The sequence below is a fragment of the Gossypium hirsutum genome, chromosome A09, assembly GCF_007990345.1.
Source record: "Gossypium hirsutum isolate 1008001.06 chromosome A09, Gossypium_hirsutum_v2.1, whole genome shotgun sequence".
NCBI lineage: Eukaryota > Viridiplantae > Streptophyta > Magnoliopsida > Malvales > Malvaceae > Gossypium > Gossypium hirsutum.
The window spans coordinates 62,317,400-62,339,609 of NC_053432.1; the positions used below are offsets into that span (position 1 = coordinate 62,317,400).

The following is a 22,210-nucleotide window of genomic DNA, read 5'->3' on the forward strand; positions in this document are numbered from 1 at the left end:
CTTTGATAGAACAATTATTTGGTCCCTTCACCCTAACGAGCCCATATATCTCTCAACTCTTGCAACTATTTCTGTGCTACATTAACGCGAGTGAATTCCTACAACTCCGATGTATATCCTTCTGCCAAGCTATCCCCTTTCTCCGATTGTAACTTTTCTGACCATGTGCGGACGGCTACATTATCCTCAACTTTATTAAGAAATTCATTCTCCATGACAAACTTTCTAACTTAGAAATCGAATACAAATCAACACCTCCTTTAGTATGCAATGTCATGCAAAACACAATGAAAACAAAACACAAGTTAGTATCAAATAATAGTGATAAAATACATGCACATAAAAGATAATTATAACACATATATAGGCAAATACTAAGGCTTGATGCGGCTCCACCCAAGGATAACTCTTAAGGTTTACTATATGTGGTTCGGTTCTTGAGATAAGGTACCTGAACCAGCAGATTCCTCAATCCTCACCCATTATAGGCTCATATGGATTAAGTTTGATTCAGGGGAATACATTTCCCTATGACCATGAGAGATGAAAATCTCACGAAATCATAAGTACGGATGTATCCCGGAAGCAATCCACTAGCCCATGCGGAGGTGATAACCTCACGAAAGCATAGTTTCTTACTCCTACTTAGAAGGTGTGACCACAGTGGTCATGCAATGAAATGCAGTTTTATTCTAAAAGCCCGAACCATAACAATCATACAAACAAATGCAATCATGATAAAACATATTTCGATACTTCGACAAAAGGACAACAAATAATCGATTTTATGGCTCGACTCTTAAGGTCCCCAGCGGAGTCGCCAAGCTCTCGAAACCATTTTTAAATTTTAAGAAAAACAAAACGGGATCAACTTTTTGAAAACGAAAATGTGGAGTCGCCAACAATCCTTTTTGTTTAGGTGTGATTGGATCACCTAATAAAGTATTTTATTCCATTTAAATCAATTTTGGCCTACGTAAATTTGAGAAAACGAGTTCGGGAGTCGGTTACGTATGAGGAAGGATTAGCACCCTCACTACACCCAAAATCGGTACCAAATTGATTAAGTATTGTCCTTATGTCTAAATTTTACAGCTGTTTTTGAAATATGGTTCCTTTTGAAGCATTTGAATGGCTCAAGTTGGTTGTCAAAATTCTCTTGTTTCAGAGGAATGCAGCATCACATCCAGCACGATAGGACACGATCCTTTATATCCTCGAAAACAAAGATAAATTTTGACTTCCGAAAGTTTATACGTTGAAAATTACAAAAGGATGCCCAATTATTTAGTCCAACGAAAAATTGAAACCCAGCAAGGTAGAGCACGATTCCCCGAATTTTCAAACATTGAACATTGCCTTGTTTTAGAATTTAGAAAACATGAGTGAAATTCTAAAGGAATATTCGATTATTTTGAGAAAATGGGAAATTGCAACCCAACACGATGGGGCACGATTCCCCGAATTGCCAAACATCGAACATTTCCTTCGTTTTGAAGAATTTTCAAAGACATGAGTGAAATTCCAAAGGAATATTCGATTATTTTGAACAAACGGGAAATTGTAACCCAGCACGGTAGGGCACGATTCCCCGAATTTCTAAACATCGAACATTGCCTTCGTTTTAAAATTTTTTTGAATGAATAGTTATAAAACTAGCTTAAAACGCATTGATTTTACTTGAAGTAAAACGAAATTAATCTTAAAGATTTGGACCTTATAAGACCACATTTCGTAAACCAAGTGGAAAACAATGATATGGGATAATATACACACATAAGATACTATACTTGATAAATGAGGGTAATGTATCTTATTTAATCAACTAACAAAATAAATAATTAAATATAATTAACCTAAAAATATGACCCAATTTCAATCATGCATAAAAAATAATTGATATAGTAATACAAAACGAAAATAATATGCCACAATAACATACATAGCCTAGTACATTACAAACAATACAAAATATTCAAAATAAAATGATAATAAAAAAGACTATGGTATAAGACAAATTTAGAATAACGATAAACATGCAACATATAATATATGAATTGGTGAAACTTAAAAAAAAAAACTAGAGATATATATATATATGTAATTATTTAAATAAGTGTTATAGAATGAATATTTTTGAGTCAAATAATATACAAAGAAAACATTTGTTAAAATACATACGATAAAAGAAAATTTAATAGTATATAATATAAAAAGAATAGCAAGAATACATAATAAAATATAATTCTAGGAAATACACATAATAGGTTTACAAAACATATATGCATATAAATTGATTTAAGAATAATTATTTATAAAAATGGCATGAAATTAATAATGCATACAAAATTAAATTAACCTATAAATTATATATAGTACATAAAAGCATTTAAATGAGATACTATAAAAATATTAGGATAATATAATATAAAGAAGAGTTTCAAAATAATAATTGGCAAACATAAAAACGAAGCTCCTAAAATAACTTTATATACATAAGAGCATTAAGTAAATTTTAAAACAATAAGAATTTAAAATAGAAAATTCCACCGAAATAATGTATGTACAAATATACACAATAACATTTAAATGAGATACCATACAGAGTGTTATGCAAATAACATGATAAAACAAACTTCAAAACCCTTATACAAATAAAAAACCTAATTAAAATAAATTTAAAAGGAATGGGGATGATGCATAAATTTTTGAAATTGGACTAAGGACTAACGGATAATGCGCATAAATTCCAAGGAACTAAAGTTGGAAATAATCCTGGCACTAAAGCGCAGGGCTTGAGAGCGGGCTGAATTGATGCGATATCCTAATTCCAGGTGCCATTTAAAAACAAATAAAGTATGAATAGGGCCAGATTCAGAATCAGCGCGAAGGAGAAGGGCCACGCGCGCAAATTTCCTAATTTAAGAAAAGGCACCCGGATCCGGCCTGCTAAGCGGGTCAACGCGCGGGTCTTGCCTTCTTGAAATGGCACTGTTTTTGACACAGCCCTTAAACTCCCCATTTCCATTTATTTCTCTTCCAAAACACAACCAATCTTTTAGCCCTAAATTACAGCCCTAAAATTGACTTGTTAAGGCTCATTCTAGCAAACGCCGAATCACCATTTCATTCGGTGGCCGACAATGCACGAGCAGCGACCAGATTCCACCGACGAAGGCACCATTCAAGGAAACCTGGTATGCTATTTTATTTTTTCTTTCTTTTTTTTTTAAAAAAAACCCTAGATCTAATACTGTTCATTCAAGAAAGATGAAGCCAAATATAAAAAACACTTAATACCATCCGACACTCGTCCATATCTCAATATTTTTGAGATATTTGGGACTTCATTGGTGTCGTTTCGAGTATTTTGTATGCAGAGGATTGTAAGTAATTCGAAAGAAAAAGAAAAAGAACAAGAAATCACCTCTTTAAAATTTCTTTCTATTCAATTGCTTTGTATATGTTGTTGTGTGCATAATATGCATGTAAAAAAAAGGGAACTTTACAATCAAAATCCATAGGGCTTTATAAGTGAATAATCATAAGAAAAGATACAACAATTTTTCTCTCTATTGGCTGTTGCTCTGCTGCTGTTCTCTTGTTTTCTTTTGCAGGTACGGGGTACAAGGCGTGTGATGGCACTTGGCGTGAGGCGTACGGAGGAGTGGGCGTGGCTGTGGCGCCAGGAGGCCGTACGAGGCTTGGAGGCTAGAGGTTACTGTTGCGGCGCAAGAGGGGGTGACCTAGGGTTTCTGAAACTGTTTTAGTTTTTGAGCCGTTTGGGCCTTGAATTTTTGGACTGTAATTGGACTTTTTATTATTAGGTTTTTTTAATTATTTTTTATTTTGGGCTTTGATGTAGACTCGGGCAAATTGGCCCGTTTACACATATTTTAGACTAGAATGTCATGTCAGACACAGATCCTACCCCTATCCGTTACACACGAATTCCATCCAACCAATCACACCAATTAGGACTAAAAAGGTTCATCCATCCAATCACACCGGGTCGTGGTGGTATGCAACTCATTTAAGTGCAACTGAGCCGCCAAACAAAAAAATTGTGGTAATCCACCAGAATCAAATATATATGGTCAAGCCACTACAATTGCAATCAAGCTGCCATATCTAATATTGCAGATACACTGCCAGAAGATGCAGTAATACTGCCAAAATCACACTTCATCCTTCACATATCATATCCTACCCCAATGCTCATGCAAATACTAACAAACATTATATGCAAATATGCCATACATGTTTTTCACATGAGAACTTACTAACAAATTATCAGGTTACAGATCATATACAAATTTCACATTTTAAACATACCTTATCCCTATCACGTACATTCAAAAAATATAATATTTCATATTTTAGAATCATATGTAAGCCAAATGGACTCCACAGAAGGTCTAATTACGAATTTTAGAGTATAGCGGGCCTAAGTGAAATTTTTCAAAAAATTGGCCTACACAACCTAAATGGTCTAACCCGTGTGGCCCACATGTCTGTGTATCCCACACGACCCAAATAGCCCAAACCGTGTGGCTTACAAGATCTGCCACACGACTTAGCACACGGTTGTGTGACGTAGAACAATTTCGAAAACAGTTTTTGTTTTCGAGTTTTCCCGAGTTTTTAACGCAGTTTCGGGTTAGAATCACATACTTGATGCTGTTTTTGATTAACCACACAATAGAGCACTCCCAAAACCTACAACCAATCATTAAATCGCAATGGTTAACTATCAACTAACAACACCAAAACTTTGCATTAGATCTTACGCGTTACCGCAAAATTGACAGCAACCTACACCGTTTTTGGCTATCGAAAGATCTTATACCTCACAAATACCGCCTAAAAGAAACCGAACCCATCAATTAAAAGTGTACAAACAAAATAGAACTTCTAACCTCAACACAACATAATCACACCCCTTACTAGCACTTGGCTAAATAATGAAACCTGCAATGAACACTGGCACAGAACAATTCAGCAACATAAGACCAATGAGCCAAGAGAACTCAGTAATAGGGATTCCAACAAGCAACACATCAAGAAATTGGGAACATAAATAATAGGATCAATGACAGAGAGGGAACAATTGAACAAGAAGTAATAAAGACAAAAGAAGAAAGACAAAACTTTCAGATAAAACAAAAAAAAACGTAAATCAAAACTCAACAAAAGAAAGTGGGAAAGAGGGAGAGAAAGTGGATGAGTGAGGGACACTTGTGAGGGAGGAATTTTAAGAGAAAATCCCTCATCACTATTTTTAGAACTACCAAAAATAATCCCCACTTTGCACACACAATGTTTCAAACATAAGACCTCCGAGTAGGCTGACACCTTACCATTGAACCAATAACCTAATCCTATCATAACTTGAGCAGAAATATTATTTAAGCTACAAGTTCAAATATAGGGGTTTAAGCAAAAATAGAAACAAAATTCAAAAAAAAAAGGATTTGATCATAAGACCTCACACACATAAACAACAATACCTAACCACTAAAGTGGATCAATTCACTTGATAAAATTTTTACAATCTTAACTAAAAAATCAGAGCGTGACCACTCTTGGCTTCACGAACCCAATTTCTTCTAACTTGATTTTTGGGATGTGACATGCTCCCTTTTTTTTCTCTAAAATCCTCCCCTCTCTGACCCAAAGTTCAAATATGGGACTTTTTAGACTCTTTTTTTTCTAATTGTGGGAAAACAAAATTTTGGTATGGCTATAATATTATGTTATAAAAAGACATTTCATCATGAAACGAGATTTGAGATTGAAATTTTTAATTGAATGGTGAATTTCTATAATAATCTTTTTTTTTTAAATGCAATCAATATGATGATCATGTTTTAATCAATTTGTGTTTATGCTTTTATCTATCGACTTCCATATTAATTCTTTAAATATTTATGTGTTCAAATTAAGTCCATTTAATAATTTTTTTTATAACTTGACCCTTTCAAGTATTATATATTCCTCATTTAGTCTTTAATGATTATATGATAGTACATCATTTTTAACAATTACATTAATAATCAATGATAATAATATATTATTACTAGTTTTCTTATCTCGTGCCATATATAAACTTGTTGCATGTATTAATTAAATTATTTTTAATTATTTTTAAAAATATATATTTAATGTTTTACAGATAATATGATTAAAAAATTAAAACAGAATAATATATATTTTAAATAATATGATTAATATTGCCATGTTGGAATATTAATAAAATTTTAATTTTTAAATTTCATTTTATTCTTCTTTATTTCCAAAAATCCCTATGTTTTAGTCGACACTTTCGTTGTAAAGATTAGGAGCCATCTAAAGAAGCTTCTAGTAATATGCATTTAATTTATTAAAATTAAATGAAAATATTTAACTTTTAACTTAAATTTGAAAATGTTGACATCATCATTCCACATTAGCCCCTTTTTTGGGCGCTAAATAGAATCAAAAGGACTTTAATCTTTCTTCACTTTGGTTTGAGTTCTCTCACGCTCTTTTCTTTCGCACTTAGTGTGTTTAACTTCATTTACGATTTTAGCCTTATACATTAAAATCGCAAATTCTTGTTCCCTCTAAGGAGCTATCAGAACATGTAAGTCATATCGCAGTCCATCCTCAAACCACACACACTTATTATACTCAGTCACAACTAGTGCACAAGCATACTTGCTCAATCTCAGAAACTCGACCTCATACTCAACTACGGACCTTTCTCCCTGAACCAGTTCAGACTAGGTTCCCTCCTCGACTATCAACCACCACTAGTACGCTTCATCTAGGAGAAGAGATATTGCACCTCTTAGTTTTTGTGTATGTGTACAGTCGATGTTGTTCATGATGCGCTCTGTAGCCTCGAGTCAGTATTCAGCCACTGTAGGAGCAACTCCGAATGCACCTGAACAACTCAGCACCATTCGATCGGAGTCGTTCAGTAACTGACCCTCAAACTCCAGGCATAGTATGGGTCCCAGTGATCCTCTCCAAAACTCATAGCATAGCTTGGGATATAGAGTCGTCCTCAATTAGTGCAGTCTGAGACCCTGTCTCAACAGTAAGAGTACCAACAGTCTTGTTGGTCTCCAAAATAGGTATGTTGTCCTTTGAGGATGACTCAACTCGAGCTCCCCTACGACGCCCTCATCGCCTATGTGACCCTTGTCCATGACTTCATCGTTAACTTATACTTTTCAGTGTCCACAATGTTAGAAATGCAAAGATCAATTACATATTCCCACAATAGTTTATTTCAGGTTGCAGAATTAACCAACAGAATCAGTTATCAGTATACAATATGCACATAACATATCAGAAGGAATACTTATAGGCGCGGCATTAGAGACTCGGTCATTTCCTAAGCTTAGTTATTTAGCTCATGCCATAAAATACTTTATTTAAGAAAAAGAAAAAAAAACACCTTGTTTTAAATAGAGGCCCAAACACACAGTCCGAATGTTGCCAACCTGACTTTGATACCACTAAATATAACACTCTAGACCCGGCTTAAATAGGGAGACCAAGTCTAGAACGTTGCGTTATCTTACTAGAAAATAGTCATACTTAAAGCAAGCTTTTCACTATTTTTAAGTTGTGAAAACATCCATTATTCGAACATAATCAAATACTAGAAGTTTAAAATACGAAATTAAAACATAAGTCACACACATATATATATTAATAAGTCCAATAGAGGACCAAGTCCCACGTCTGTCGACTGCTTATTCCTGAGAGTTCCCTAAAATTCATTCAAGTAGTTAATCAGTTGCATTGTAGAGCTTAACATAACAAACTAGTCTATATATAAAACAAAACTCAAATATTATTAACTATCCAAATATCAATTCAGTCTCTTCAACCAGATTAATAACCCTAAATGGACTCAAACACAAAACTATCCCAATACGTAGTAGATTAGTACAGATGCATGTATACATAACTACCGTTAGATGTATATGTCATACGATAGTAGAATAGTATTGATGCACTTTCCTATTCCATCCGCTACGCACCATCTCTAACCGCCCTACACCCTAATAGGTATATAATACTCGTCCATCCCTACACACCTTATAGTGTCGGTATGATATGTTGCAGTGTTTACAGTTTCACTGCCAGATCAGATAATACCATAAGTGGTTTGACCACCAGTTCACTACAGAATACTCCCTCCAAATCATAACTTCCACCCTATGTCATTGCAGTCGGATAATAGACATGTATTTATATATGTAATGTAGTTACAAATATGTTCACACATTTCTAATATAACAAGATGTCGATATTATTAATATCTAACTCATATCGAAGTTCAGAATATACTAGTAATCACAATGATTAGCTCATGTCATTCAGTTCAATTCATACGCATCCTAAGGATGGCCTACTTCTGTCTCGCACATCAATTTCAATGCTAACCAAATTTCGTAATCTAGGTTCACACGCTCGTATGGCTGCACATACCCGTGTGTCTTACCCGTGTGCCTCAAAATCGTCAGTGAGTTACACGGCTTGGACACGCCTATGTGTCTTACCCGTGTGACTCTAAATCGTAACTCAGAGAGTTACATGGCCTGGGCAGATGCCTATGTCCATGGCCCATGTGGCTGCTACACCTTGCTTCCCATACACGATCCAACGTACGCCTGTATGCCCTACCTGTATGACCCTAAATTCAAACTCAGAAAGTTACACGATTTACCACACAACTCTTATTTGGCTGTGTGACGCACACGGCCTGCACACATGCCCGTGTGCTGTCGACAACCCTATTTCTAACGGATAAAAGCATAGTAAAAGTAAGGGTTTTGATACCCACTTGTTACCCAATGCTGTAAAGCCACCCAATTTACAAATTCCAAGCTTAAAACAAGTTTCAAACATTCAATTCAACAAACTTTCGCAAAATATGCAAACAACTACAATCAAACTTTGTTGAAACTTTGACTCACTACATGAAATGGTGAAAGATTTCTTACCACGGATTCCTAGTGCTTGTTCGATTCTTAAGTAAACACTAGAAGTTAGGCGTTCTTGAATTCCCCTTAATGTATCGACACAACGTAAACAAGTTATCAAACCTCAAGAATTTGAAGAACCCTAAAATGCACAATAACACACTTTGCGAAACAATCAACTCAACTCACCTTGAAACTTACTAGAACAAGCAATGATGCAATCTAATGAAGTAGTTTATACAATAAGAACAGACAACAAAAAAATGTGAATGGAAAAGAAAGAGAGGAAAAAAATAAACAGGTTGGGAATAATGAAAAAGAACATCAATCAAAAGATGGGAGGATATTTAAATTTGAAATTAGTTTTTACTGAAAATTCAAAATAAAAACCCTTGATGCATACGCCATAACTCAAACACGAAACCAGAGAGTAGATAGATGCTTAACCAGTGAACCAATAGGCGCATTCTTGACACAAAATGCATAGAATTGAACTTAAACAAGGAATCCTAAGCTAATGGTTCAAGTAAGAAACTTATCAAAATTCCAAAATTTTAAGTGACTCGAACCTCAGATCTCAAGGGAGCAAACAAAGTACATAACCACAAAAGCAAACACATATTCAACGCTATGACTTAGTAAAAAAAACTCAAATTTTGGGACGTTATAAGGTGCTAGGTTGAAAATCTTCGATTTAATTTCGATATTGGTTATATTATTTTTTGGTGATTTGGGTTAGAAATCGTCTTAATTGGTGATTAAATTATTGTGTTTAGCTTCTAAAAATCTCGTGGTTACTTCCGTACCAAAATTAGGTTAGGTGTGTAACAAAAACCCGAGAAAACAGTGAACAACAAAAGTCAAAATTTGATACTGTCGATGCCACACAACCGTGTGGTAGGCCGTGTGTGACACACGGTTGTGTGCTAGACCATGTGAGGCACATGATCTAGGCCAATTGAGACGTATGGGCTACACGGGCGTTTGTGAGACCATGTGTCAAACCATGTGGGCCATACGGGCGTATGAACCCAAATTCTAAAAATTTTCCCTAAGGTCGTGTTTGTCGTACGAGTAGAATGTAGGCCTTCTGTAGGGTCTGTGTGGTACAAATTGGACTGTAAACCATGAATTATGATGTTCTATATTCGTTAAAAATGACTTATGTATGCATGATTATTATGTTGCAAGCTATGTTTGATCTGTAGTGTGATAAGTATGCCTTGTAATAAGATAACTATAATATGTTATCTGTTAAGCATGTTTTGTATCTGTCATAATAAGCATGTATGTCATATACATATTCGATATTTTTTATTTTTGCATATGCATTGGGTGGGATATATGTTGCCAAAGAAGTTTGGGCAGTTTAATCAATCTGCCATATTTGGTGGCTTAGCCATACATATATTTATGTTACTAGAAAATTATCACCTATTGATCTGGCAGCTTGGCTGCAAATATTCTGAAAAGTGCCATACCGACACTAAGCGGTGTGTAGGGCTGGATGGGTATATAATAACCTATATGGTGCGTAGGGATGGTTAGAGATGGTGTGTAGCGGATGGGGGTAGGGTTGTGATTCTGCATCTGATATATTTTGTTTTCCCTCTGTTATAAAATATGTCTGAATGGTTTCTGAAAACATGTTTGAAATTAAATTTCTACTTTTGTTTTTATGAGTTACACATTGAGCTCGAAAGCTCACCACTGTCTATTTACTTTCAAGTAGCCCCCAGACTTAGGACGGATCGGTGCGACGGGAGCTCGGTTAAACATTTTTTTATTATAATTTTTCTATTTTTAATTTTGGATTATTCTGTTTTGATTTTTGTTGGACTATTTTGGACTTTTTTTGGGATTATTTAAATTTTCGGGTATTCTTTCATTTTAAACCATTTGAACATTTTCAAAATTACATCTAATTTGACTAAAAATATCGAATTTCCAAAATCAAATTGTATTTTCCAAAACTCCTATTATATAAGAAATTTTGCTGCAAAACTAAAAAATTTTATAAGAATTTATTCGTAAAAACATAATTATTTTATAACGAAGAGGTGTTTACTTAAATAATCAAGAATCTGGTTTATTGAAAGTGTTTCTGGAATTATGAGCTAACTGAGGTAACATCTCTAGATCTGACCATAACGTATAGGTCTGATTTGGGGTGTTACAATCTAAATAAGGTGTTAAGAGTATAGAAAAAATGTGGTTAAAGATTAAATTTCTATTCTGCCTTATGTTAAATTTTCACTTTTTAATATTTATGAGCATATTTATATTTTATATAAAATATTTATCAGCATATTTATATTTTATAAAAATATTTAGAGATATCTAATATTATTTATAGATTTTCTAACAAAACATATATAATATGATTGTAGGGCTGCGTTAAATTGGTGTACCAATTCTCAATGGGTCGTCCTTGCCAATTGCTCAAAAGATGTGGATGTGCTACAATTAGAGGGTACCAACATCTCTTTCCTTCGTGCCCTTGCCAAAGGAGGAATTCATACAAGTTCTATGTTTTACTTCTTTATTGTGATTTGCTTCTGGTTTTGTTTGATTGAATATATTTCTGAGGAAAAAAAAACACATTTTCAATGAATAAGTTATTTATCACCACATCAATAATAATTATTAAGTAAATTAAAAAATAAATAAATGTTTTACATAAAATGTTTTTTCTTTCTCATATCATGTATATAAATAATGACATTAACCGAATTTGTATCATAAGTCAATTCAATATTTAATTTTTTATAATTAAATTTTTAGTATTGAATTTTTCTTCCAGCCCATCCTCCGCCCTCAATATTATTTCATAAAAATTATTAAATACGAAAAAAAAAGACTGAAGTATGTAAAAATATAAAAAATTAATTAAATGTGGAAAAACCTAAAAATTTAAATGAATAAACATAAAATTTGTTAAAATCTTAAATATACAAATTTAAAATGTTATCTTATCTATGTATATAATAAAACTACTTGAACTCAATTAAATTAATTATTCAAATTTTTATATATTTAAATTTGAGTTCAAATTCGATTAAACTAAATTTGTTATGGGAGTTTCTTTTGGGAAGATGAAACACTTGGTTTTATGGTTGATGTTATGGATGATGAATGTTCATCTCTCAAGTTTTAATTAATTGAAATAACATATTTTATTTTTGAGTTAATGTTTATTTCACAACCTTAATTTGTTCACTTATAAGTTGAACCTAATTGATAATTATATTTGATAATATTTTTTAAAGACAAATTTATTAATTCATTTAATGAATGAGACCATATAATTTCGGTGAATAATAAACATTCGTTGTACACGTTAAAGGACAAGTTCCATTAACACAATAAAAGCTTCAACTTCAGCATTAATAGAACATTATTGAGCGTTGACAATTGGCTCTGTCACAACTCAAGTAGAACATATCAGAAGTGATTGTAAACACTTAATACAATAAGGAAATCAACCTCGGATGGTCCAAAACAGCGGGCATAAATCGAAAAAAGAATTGAGCATCCACCAAACTAGAGGGGACAACAATAAAACCAACCCGAAAATTACTCATAAAAGTAAGACTACATGCATAAGCAACACTAAAAAGCGTACTACAAGAGTAGACAAAAAATTTTAAAAGTGAAGACTAATTAAACAATGGAAAAACAAACAAAAAAATATAAAAATTAAAACAACACGAATCTAAACCAACTCATGAAATAATTTATTATTCTAAAACTTACAAAATAGAAACAGATGAAGAAGTCAACGAAGAACTTTTTGGTGTTTCAACGATGATAGCTAGGCACCATCATCTGTCCATCACAAGTTGTGAAGACAATAAAGATACCTACAAAAAAGATATGCAAACTGAAAAAAGAGACAACGCATGGAATGAATGAGAAGAAAAAAAATGATTGATAGGCAAGAGAAAAAGGGTGTAGTAATTAGCTCGGAGACTAACACCACCGCTAAACAAAAATAAAAACTGTAAATTTTTATTTTACAGTTAGAGTTGATAATTCAACTTAAAAGTAATTAAATAAATTGGTAACTTTAGTTTACGTAATATTTTTTATGATTTGGAAATTTGAGCCAACAGCATAAATTCACATTTATTAGAAAAAAGAACCTCTCCCTGATGTAATATTGCCATGTTGGAATATTAATAAAATTTTAATTTTTAAATTTCATTTATTCTTCTTTATTTCCGAAAATCCCTATGTTTTAGTGGACACTTTCGTTGCAGAGATTTGAATTTAGGAGTCATCTAAAGAAACTTCTAGTAATATGCATTTAATTTATTGAAAATATTGAACTTTTAAATTAAATTTGAAATTGTTGATATGATCATTCCACATTAGCAAATACTTGTTATACTTTGATTAGTTAAAAGACACAAAATCAATAAAAAAAATTAACAGGATTTACAATAAAAATGTCAAATTGTTTAAAAGTTTTCGAGTTAAACAACTAGATCAAAAATAAAATTATCAACCAGATACAAGTGGCTGAAACATGAGAGATAATATGAATGACATGAGTCTCTTATTCAGTACTTAGGATAGTAAATAATTAATTAAAATAACTAGATTCTTAATTTTTTTTCTATTTAATAATTAGTAAAAAGTTAACATCATTTTATTGGAAACGAAGTGACGAATTGTACTATGTGAATGAGTAATCTAATTTAAATGAATCGTGAAATTGAGTTGTTGACTAGAGTCAAGTGTTTCTAATTCGCAAGGTTATTGATGAATTAAATTTTAAAAACGTGTTTTAGGGTTGTTTTAACTTACAAAATTAATTGCCGAACTATTCTTATAGTTAATTTATAAACTAATGAAAGAATAGTGATTTGAAATTGTTTCTTCATTTCTACAATTAACTTATCATTTAATAAAAAAAAACAACATATAATCTGTAATTGATTCCAATATCGAAACTGATATTGTACCTTAGGTTTGATTTTGCATCGTATTGGTTCATTCTTCACTATTTTGATTTTTTTTTATATTATTCTTCCTTTTGTTTATATTTTCCTCTTTTGGAATAATTAAAAACTTTTTTTTTTATTTTCCATGCAATTTTCTTAGTCAGGACCACAACTAATTTCTGGTCATAGCAGGATTCAATTCAATTTGTCCCATCTTTGTAAAATTTTATTTTGTTTTAAAGGGTAGGAAATTAAAATTTGTGGATTGATGTTCATCAATAATTTATATATTTTAATTAGGTTTTAGAAATAAATTATATTAATTACTTAAAAGTATTTAAAAATATATCACATATATTATAATATTAATAAATTTGAATATATTTTAAAATTAATTTATTTTTTATTTTATGACATGTCTAAAATGTATATTTTAATTTTTGAGAACACTTTTTGACAACAATATTAAATACATAAAATCTTAAACTAAATTTCACAAAAAAAAATCTTCACAGCAGTTTTTAAAAGTAATGTTAAACTAGCGTGCAAAAACCTATAAATCTGAGTTATTTTAATGAAACCTTTGAACTTACATTAGAGGTTTCTACAGGCCTAAGTTATATCTTGGTCAGGAATGTTTGAAAACTTTTTGTTTAGGCTTATTATATAGTAAAATAATTCAATAATTAATTGAGCTCTCAATTGAAAACAACATTCAATTGAGTCCTTAATTAAATATAAACAATCAAGTAAGTCCTCAAAGAATCATTTTTCCTGCAAACCCTTGACATTAGTTAACTTCGCCACATGGCACGCTAAGGTTGTGCCATGTGGTGAAATATAGTAATTTTTTTAAAATTATTTTTAAAAATTCTAAAAATATAAAAAAAGGTATTTTTGAAATTTTTTAAAAATTAGAATTTTTAAAAAATATAAAATATTTAAAATGATAGAAAACTTTTTAAAATTAAACAAATTATACTTTTTTAAAAGTTATAATGATTTTAAACATTTTAAAATTTTCAAAAATTATAAAAAATGAAGAAGTTATAATATTAAAATATTAAAAATTTTATTAAAAAATACTATGAAATTGAAAAAAATTATTAAATTTTATTAAAAAGTATAAAAAATTGTTTCAAATTGTTGAATGTTTTGTTTCACTATCCCCCCTCAAAGTGATTCATCAACATATATATAAGACACGGCCCATTACTGTGACGTGCTAGGAGTGATTAGGCACCATGCATGTTAACACGTTACCCCTACTAGAGGTTGCACGTGTCTTAGATACTCCTCAGAAGATTGTGGGCGAGCTGGGTGAGACTATGAAAGTGGTGAGCACCCATAACGGGTGAGCTCTTAGGGAGCTCTCCAGAGCCTACATGTCAGGCAAGCACTTATAACAGGCGAGCTCTTGGGGAGCTCGTCAGAGCCTACGTGTCAAGCAAACAGGGTTTATGTGGCATGCTATATATTATTTGTATAACAACACTTGGTTCCTCTAATTAAAACTTGTTGGATGCACTTTATCAACGGTAACAAAATACAGTTGTGTCCTGCTTATTGGGCTTATTTTTTAGGAAAATGAACCATTTTGTTGAAGTTTCTTCTTTAAAATGACAGTCGACTAACCCTAAACTGTTCATTGGTTGTTTCAACTTAAAAAGTTCACAAGTTGTCGTTGATAAGAAGAGAAGTTGTCATTTAGAGGTAAAAATCTTTAGTCTTTCAACTGCTTTTTCTATTTTCTTCTACTATGGTTAGGGTTAGACTTGATTTGGGTGGTCGGGGTGGGGGCTACTTTGGTCGTAGCAACCATGCTTGTGGGTCAGGATTCGTAAATAAGGGCTCTAATCGCCATGAGCAACGTGAGGCTCCGATGCCTGTGGAGGCAAAATATTATAAGTAATCATTTCTGTACTTTACCCATTTTAAATTTTGGTCAAATCACGATGAACACAATGCTGATCCATTGTCCAATTTATATTTTAGGGTAAACTATAACTAAGGTCACTAAACTTTTAGTAAGTTTACATTTTGGTCATCAACTTCAGAAGTTACAAAATGGTTACTAAAATATTTGGAAGTTTTCATTTAAATCGCTAGGCTATTAAAATTGCTACTGTATGACCTCTATTCATACCGCTTGTACCAATCAAAAGCTAGCATTCTACTTCTCTTTTACAGTTCAGATTTCTTTTTTTCATGAAACAACTTTGAACGTCATGCATATGTGAACCAAAATTCAAATAGTTTTCTTCCTCGATCTCCAACATTGATCATCGATCAATTTGGATCTAAGGTATATTCTTATAACGCCCCAAAAATCTAATTTTTTATTTGATAAAATTTGTTATAATTAAATATTTACTTCAATGCATGTTAGGGGCTTTAATTTTGTGTTTGAGGTCTTGGGTTCAAGTTACATTCTTTGGGGAAAATCCAATTATTTTTGCTCCTAGCTTTATACTTATTTTTGCTCCTAGCTTTATCCTTATTTGTTTGGCTTAAACAATATTTTTGGTCAATTCATGATAAAATGAGTTTGCTAGTTCAAGTGGTAGGGTGTTAGTTTATTCTTTAGTCTTGTGTTTGAATCTTTGTAGGAGCAATGTGGCAAAATTTCTGCTAATTCTGTTGGAGTCCACCATGTAGTAGTTGTGGTCTAGTCGAATTATGTATGTGGGGAAAATCTGATAACTGTTAGTTAATTAGGATTGGAATCTTTTTAAGAAAATATTATTATTATTGTTATTATCATTTCTTAGTTTTAATTAAATTAAATTTGTATTTAATTTTCTTTTTAGTTCTTTCTATTTGCAAAAAAATTTCCCTATTTATTAGTAGCTACCATATCTTTGAAAAGTCAAAGATATTGGTGTCAGAAAAATTGGCACCGGAAATCAAAACATTTAAGGCACCGAAATTTGGTTTGAAATTTGGCATGGGATAATTGCAATTTTGGTCCCTAATTGTATAGGGACTTTGCAAGTTGATCCCTGAACCTCAACTATAAATAGGCCTAACCATTTCTCATTTTCTTCATCCCATATTTGTCATTCTCTACTTAAGGCATTGTTTTCTCTCTTCCTATTTGTAAATTTCACTTGTATTTTTGGAGTGAAATATATTTGGTAGTGCCCGAGGACGTAGGCAAAATTTTTCGAATCTCGTTAAAATTCTGGTGTTCTTTATTTTTTTTTACATATTTTGTGAGTGTGATTGTAGTGATTTATTGTGCTATTAAATTACAATAGAATGATATTTTGGCTAGGAAAGACCTGGTACTTAAGTGATCCTCGTGATCCATCTCTCTTTTCTGGGAATTGAACTCAGTGTGATTTTTCAGTACAATAATTTTACTCTTTTACACACTTTCGCGCAACAATTGGTATCAAAGCTAGATTCGTACTTGGAAAATACGATCATTTATGACACTATTCACATATACGGCACTGTTCACGTATACAGTAGTTGGGATTGAGGAGAAAAATGGCAGAGGCATTGTCATTAGCAAGGACTACTGTGACCAATGCAAAATTCAAAGTAGAGAAATTTGATGGTACCAATAATTTTGGTATGTGGCAATGTGAGATCCTGAATGTCTTATGTCAGCAAGAGCTGGATATAGCCCTTGAAAAAAAACCTGACAAGATGGATGACAAGAAGTGGGCCAAGATTAATAGACAGGCGTGTGGTACAATCCGTCTATGTTTGGCCAAAGAGCAGAAGTATTCTGTCATGAGGGAGACATCAGCAAAGAATTTATGGGATACACTAGAAGAAAAGTTTCTAACAAAATGTCTTGAGAATAGGTTTTATATGAAAAAGAAACTTTTTCGATTCACGTATGCTCCCGGTATGTCGATGAATGACCATGTGAACTCATTCAATAGAATTTTAACAGACTTTCTAAATTTGGATGAGAAATTTGAAGATGAAGATAAGGCATTATTGTTGTTGAATTCCCTTCTTGATGAATATGATCATCTTACCACCACATTACTTCATGGGAAGGACACGATCACATTTGATGCAGTCTGTAGTGCGTTGTATAGAACTGAGACTCGAAAGAAAGATAAAAGAGATCACAGAGATACAACTGCAGAAGTTTTAACAGTAAGAGGTCGTTCACATAGTAGCAAATATGGTAGAAGGGGACAGTCCAAATGGAGACCCGCCAAAGATGAATGTGCCTTTTGCAGTGAGAAAGGGCATTGGAAAAAGAATTGTCATAAGTTACAAAAGGGCAATGTTATTTCTAATGCATGTGTAGCAGAGCATGATGAGGAGTCAGACTTTAGCTTGGTTGGCATGGCAATGGCATGTCAAACGGATGAGTGGATTTTGGATTCGGGATGTACTTACCATATGTATCTTAATAAAGACTGGTTTTCTAGTCTTAAAGAACTAGAAGGTGGAGTTGTTCTTATGGGAAATGATAGTGCTTGTAAGACAATGGGAGTGGGTTCAATCCAATTGAAGAATCACGACGGCTCAATCCAAGTCTTGATAGATGTTCGCTACGTACCTAGCTTGAAGAAAAATCTCATCTCATTAAGGGCCCTAGAATCTAAAGGGCTCATAATCACTTTGAGAGATGGATTACTAAAGGTAGTAGCAAGGGAATTGACGATGATGAAAGGCACAAGAAGAAATAACTTGTACTTTTTAAATGGAAGTACAGTTATTGGATCAACATCAACAGTTTCTACGAAAGATGCAGATTCAGAGGTTACCAGGTTATGGCATATGCGATTGGGACATACTGGTGAAAAAGCTTTGTAGACTTTGGCGAAGTAAGGCTTGTTGAAAGGTGCAAATTCTTGCAAATTGGAATTCTGTGAACATTGTGTCTTGGGAAAGCAGACGAGGGTAAATTTTGGTTCAGCAATTCATAATACGAAAGGAATTCTGAACTACATTCACAGTGATGTGTGGGGACCTACCAAAGTGGCTTCTTTGGGAGGTATGCACTATTTTGCTACTTTTGCTGATGATTATTCAAGAAAAGTATGAGCGCATCTAATGAAAAGAAAAAGTGAAGTATTGGATGCATTTCTGAAATAGAAGAAAATAGTGGAAACTCAAACTGGTCGAAAGGTCAAACGACTTCGATCAGACAATGGTACTAAGTACAAAAATGATCCATTTCTACAAGTATGTCAAGATGAGGGCATTGTGCGACACTTCACTGTTCGGGATACACCACAACAAAATGGGGTGGCAGAACATATGAATCGGACTATACTGGAGTAAGTTTGATCTATGTTGTCCAATACTGGATTGGGCAAGAAATTTTGAGCTGAGGCAGTTACATATGCGTGCCATCTAATTAACCGTTTGCTATCAGCTGCAATAAATAGAAAACCTCCTATGGAGATGTGGACTGGTAAATCTGCTACTGATTATGATTCTTTACATGTTTTTGGTTCCACTGCATATTATCATATAAAAGAATCTAAGTTAGACCCAAGATCAAATAAAGAATTATTCTTGGGTATAACTGATAGAGTAAAAGGATACCTCTCTGGTGTCCTGATACAAGAAAGATTATTTTTAGTAGAGATGTGACTTTTGATGAATCAACCATGTTAAACTAAAAAGATTCACAAAAGGATGACAAAACTAGTAGTACTTTGCAGCAGGTGGAGCTTGAAAAGGTTAATGATGATCTAGTTAATATTTGAGGGACAAATGATGAAGAAGTTTTGACCCAAGAACCTCCCCAACAACAAGATTCAATTGCATATAAAAGGCCAAGAAGAGAGATTCGTAAGCCTGCTCGCTTTGATGATATAGTGGCCTATGCACTTCCAATTGCAGATGGTGATGTTCATTCTACTTACACAGAAGCAATAAGTAACCTTGATAGTGTAAAGTAGAAGCAAGTTATGAATGAAGAAATGCAGTCTCTTCATAAAAATAGGACTTGGGAGTTGGTGACACTGCCCAAGGGAAAGAAGGCAATTGGATGCAAATAGGTATATGCAAAGAAGGAAGGATTTCCTAGTAAAAATAAAATTTGATACAAGGCTAGATTGGTAGCAATGGGTTACGCTCAGAAAGAAGGAATAGACTACAATGAAGTGTTTTCTCCAGTTGTGAAGCATTTGCCTATTCGGATTTTGCAAGCCTTGGTTGGGCAATATGATCTTGAACTAGTTCAGTTTGATGTAAAGACCGCATTTTTACACGGTGATTTGAAAGAGGAAATCTATATGACTCAGCCAGATAGATTCAAGGTTGCTGGTAAATAAAATTAGGTTTGCAAACTGACAAAGTCACTTTATGGATTGAAACAATCTCCGAGGCAGTGGTACAAGCAATTTGATCAGTTCATAAAAGGGCAAAGGTACACAAGAAGTAAATTTGATCATTGCGTATATTTTCAGAAGCTACAAGAATGAACTTTCATATACTTGCTCTTATATGTTGATGATATACTGATAGCATCTAAGAGCAAAGTTGAAATAGAGAGATTAAAGACTCAACTCAATTTGAGTTTGAGATGAAAGATCTAGGTGTAACAGCCCGATTTTGGGCCTAGTCGGAATAGTGGTTTCGGGACCACAAATCCGACGAGGGAAAATATGGTTATTATTATATTTTTATGGTCTACAATTTCACGGAAATTTTTCGTAAAAATTTCGTTCGAAAATTTCAACGTTTGGGCACTCAATTTAGTCAAAATGACTAAATTGTAAATAGTGCAAAAGTTGAGTTCTATATGTAGAAGTATCTAATTGATATGAAATTTTAAATTGGAGGTCTTTATGTGGTAATTAGACCATTAGTTAGTTGATGGACAAAAATAGACATAAGAAATGAGAGAAATAGATTTTTTTTAAGTGGGGGCATATTAGTCATTTGGTAATAAAAAAATAAAATGGGAAAAAGATGACAAAAATCATCATCTTCCTCATTAGTTGCTGCCGAAATTTGAAGGAAGCCATAGCTAAGGTTTCTTTGCTTTCTCAAGCTCATAGTAAGTGCATCCTAGCCCCGTTTTTAATGTTCTTCGCATTTTTGGAATCCTCGTAACTCGGTTTAGCTTATTCTAGCAATAATTCGTGTTAGGGCTCATATTCGGAAAAATACCCATAGGTGAAATGTGTTTATTTTGCTGTTTTATGGTGGAATATGAAGCTATAAATTATGTTAAACAACTTTTGCTAAGCGATTTTAAGCGAAAACGGGTAAATAGGCATAATCGGTAAAAATAATTATTGTTCATAAGTGTATGTTAGAGTGAGAATTTGATGTTGCCATAGAAGGGAAAAATGTTCAGCATGTCATAAAACCTAAGAATAAGTGATGAAGTTTAATTTCCGAGCTTGGGGACAAAAGTGTAATTATGCAAAAGTTTGGGGGCAAAATTGTAATTTTTCAAAAAGTTGGGTGGTGGATTATTTTAATGAATGTGAACATTAAATGGGTTAAATTTGCTATTATAGATCAAGAAAGACGTGAAGATTATCTCAAACGAGGAAAAGAAAAGATAGTGGAGTGAAGTGCAATATTACGATATTTTGCACCGAGGTAAGTAAACACGTGACTTGATGTATTATTTTGACATTAATTGATATATGTTGAGATTTATTTGGAATTAAAATAAATGTTTGGCCATATCCTAAAAATGTTGTTAAATCGGGAAAGGTGGTAAAGGGTTGCAATATATGATTTATGGGTTGAACACTCGGAATAAGCCGAAGTATGTTGTACATAAAGGGGTTGCTGTGTGCTGATTCCCCGATTCATTGGTGGTGCTATGTGCGATATCCACCGTATCTTTGAAATGTGAAAGGGGGTTGCTATGTGCTGATTCCCCCGAGGGGTTGCTAAGTGCTGATTCCCCAGTTCATTGGTGGTGCTAAGTGCGATATCCACCGTATCTCTGAAATAAAAAGGGGGTTGCTATGTGCTGATTCCCCCAAGGGGTTGCTAAGTGCTGATTCCCCGATTAAGTGGTGGTGCTAAGTGCGAGATCCACCAATAACGGTTAACATTCCGAGTGCTCAACGAAAAAGTGTGGAAGGTGAATATTTCCATATGGTGGAAATTTTTATGGGGCAAATATTGAGTTGGATACTAAATCGATCCATGTATGAGATGGGAGAAAATATCAAAAACGAAAAAAGGAACGATTTAGTTATAAACTGTGTTGAACAACAGCAGATGGGTAACTTTGAAAAATCACCATAAATGGTGGAAAATGAATGGGAAGCTGAATAATATATGAAATTGAAGCTGAATGTGTCTATTTTCATATGA

General features: G+C 33.1%; 1 long non-coding RNA gene across 1 annotated transcript; it reads left to right on the forward strand.

Annotated features, from left to right (window-relative positions):
- The first annotated feature begins 2,662 nt into the window (after positions 1 to 2,662).
- On the forward strand, positions 2,663 to 3,917 carry LOC107889114 (uncharacterized). Its single transcript, XR_001681644.2, has 2 exons — positions 2,663 to 3,197; positions 3,618 to 3,917. It is a non-coding gene; the product is annotated as an uncharacterized lncRNA (long non-coding RNA).
- Positions 3,918 to 22,210: the final 18,293 nt, after the last annotated feature.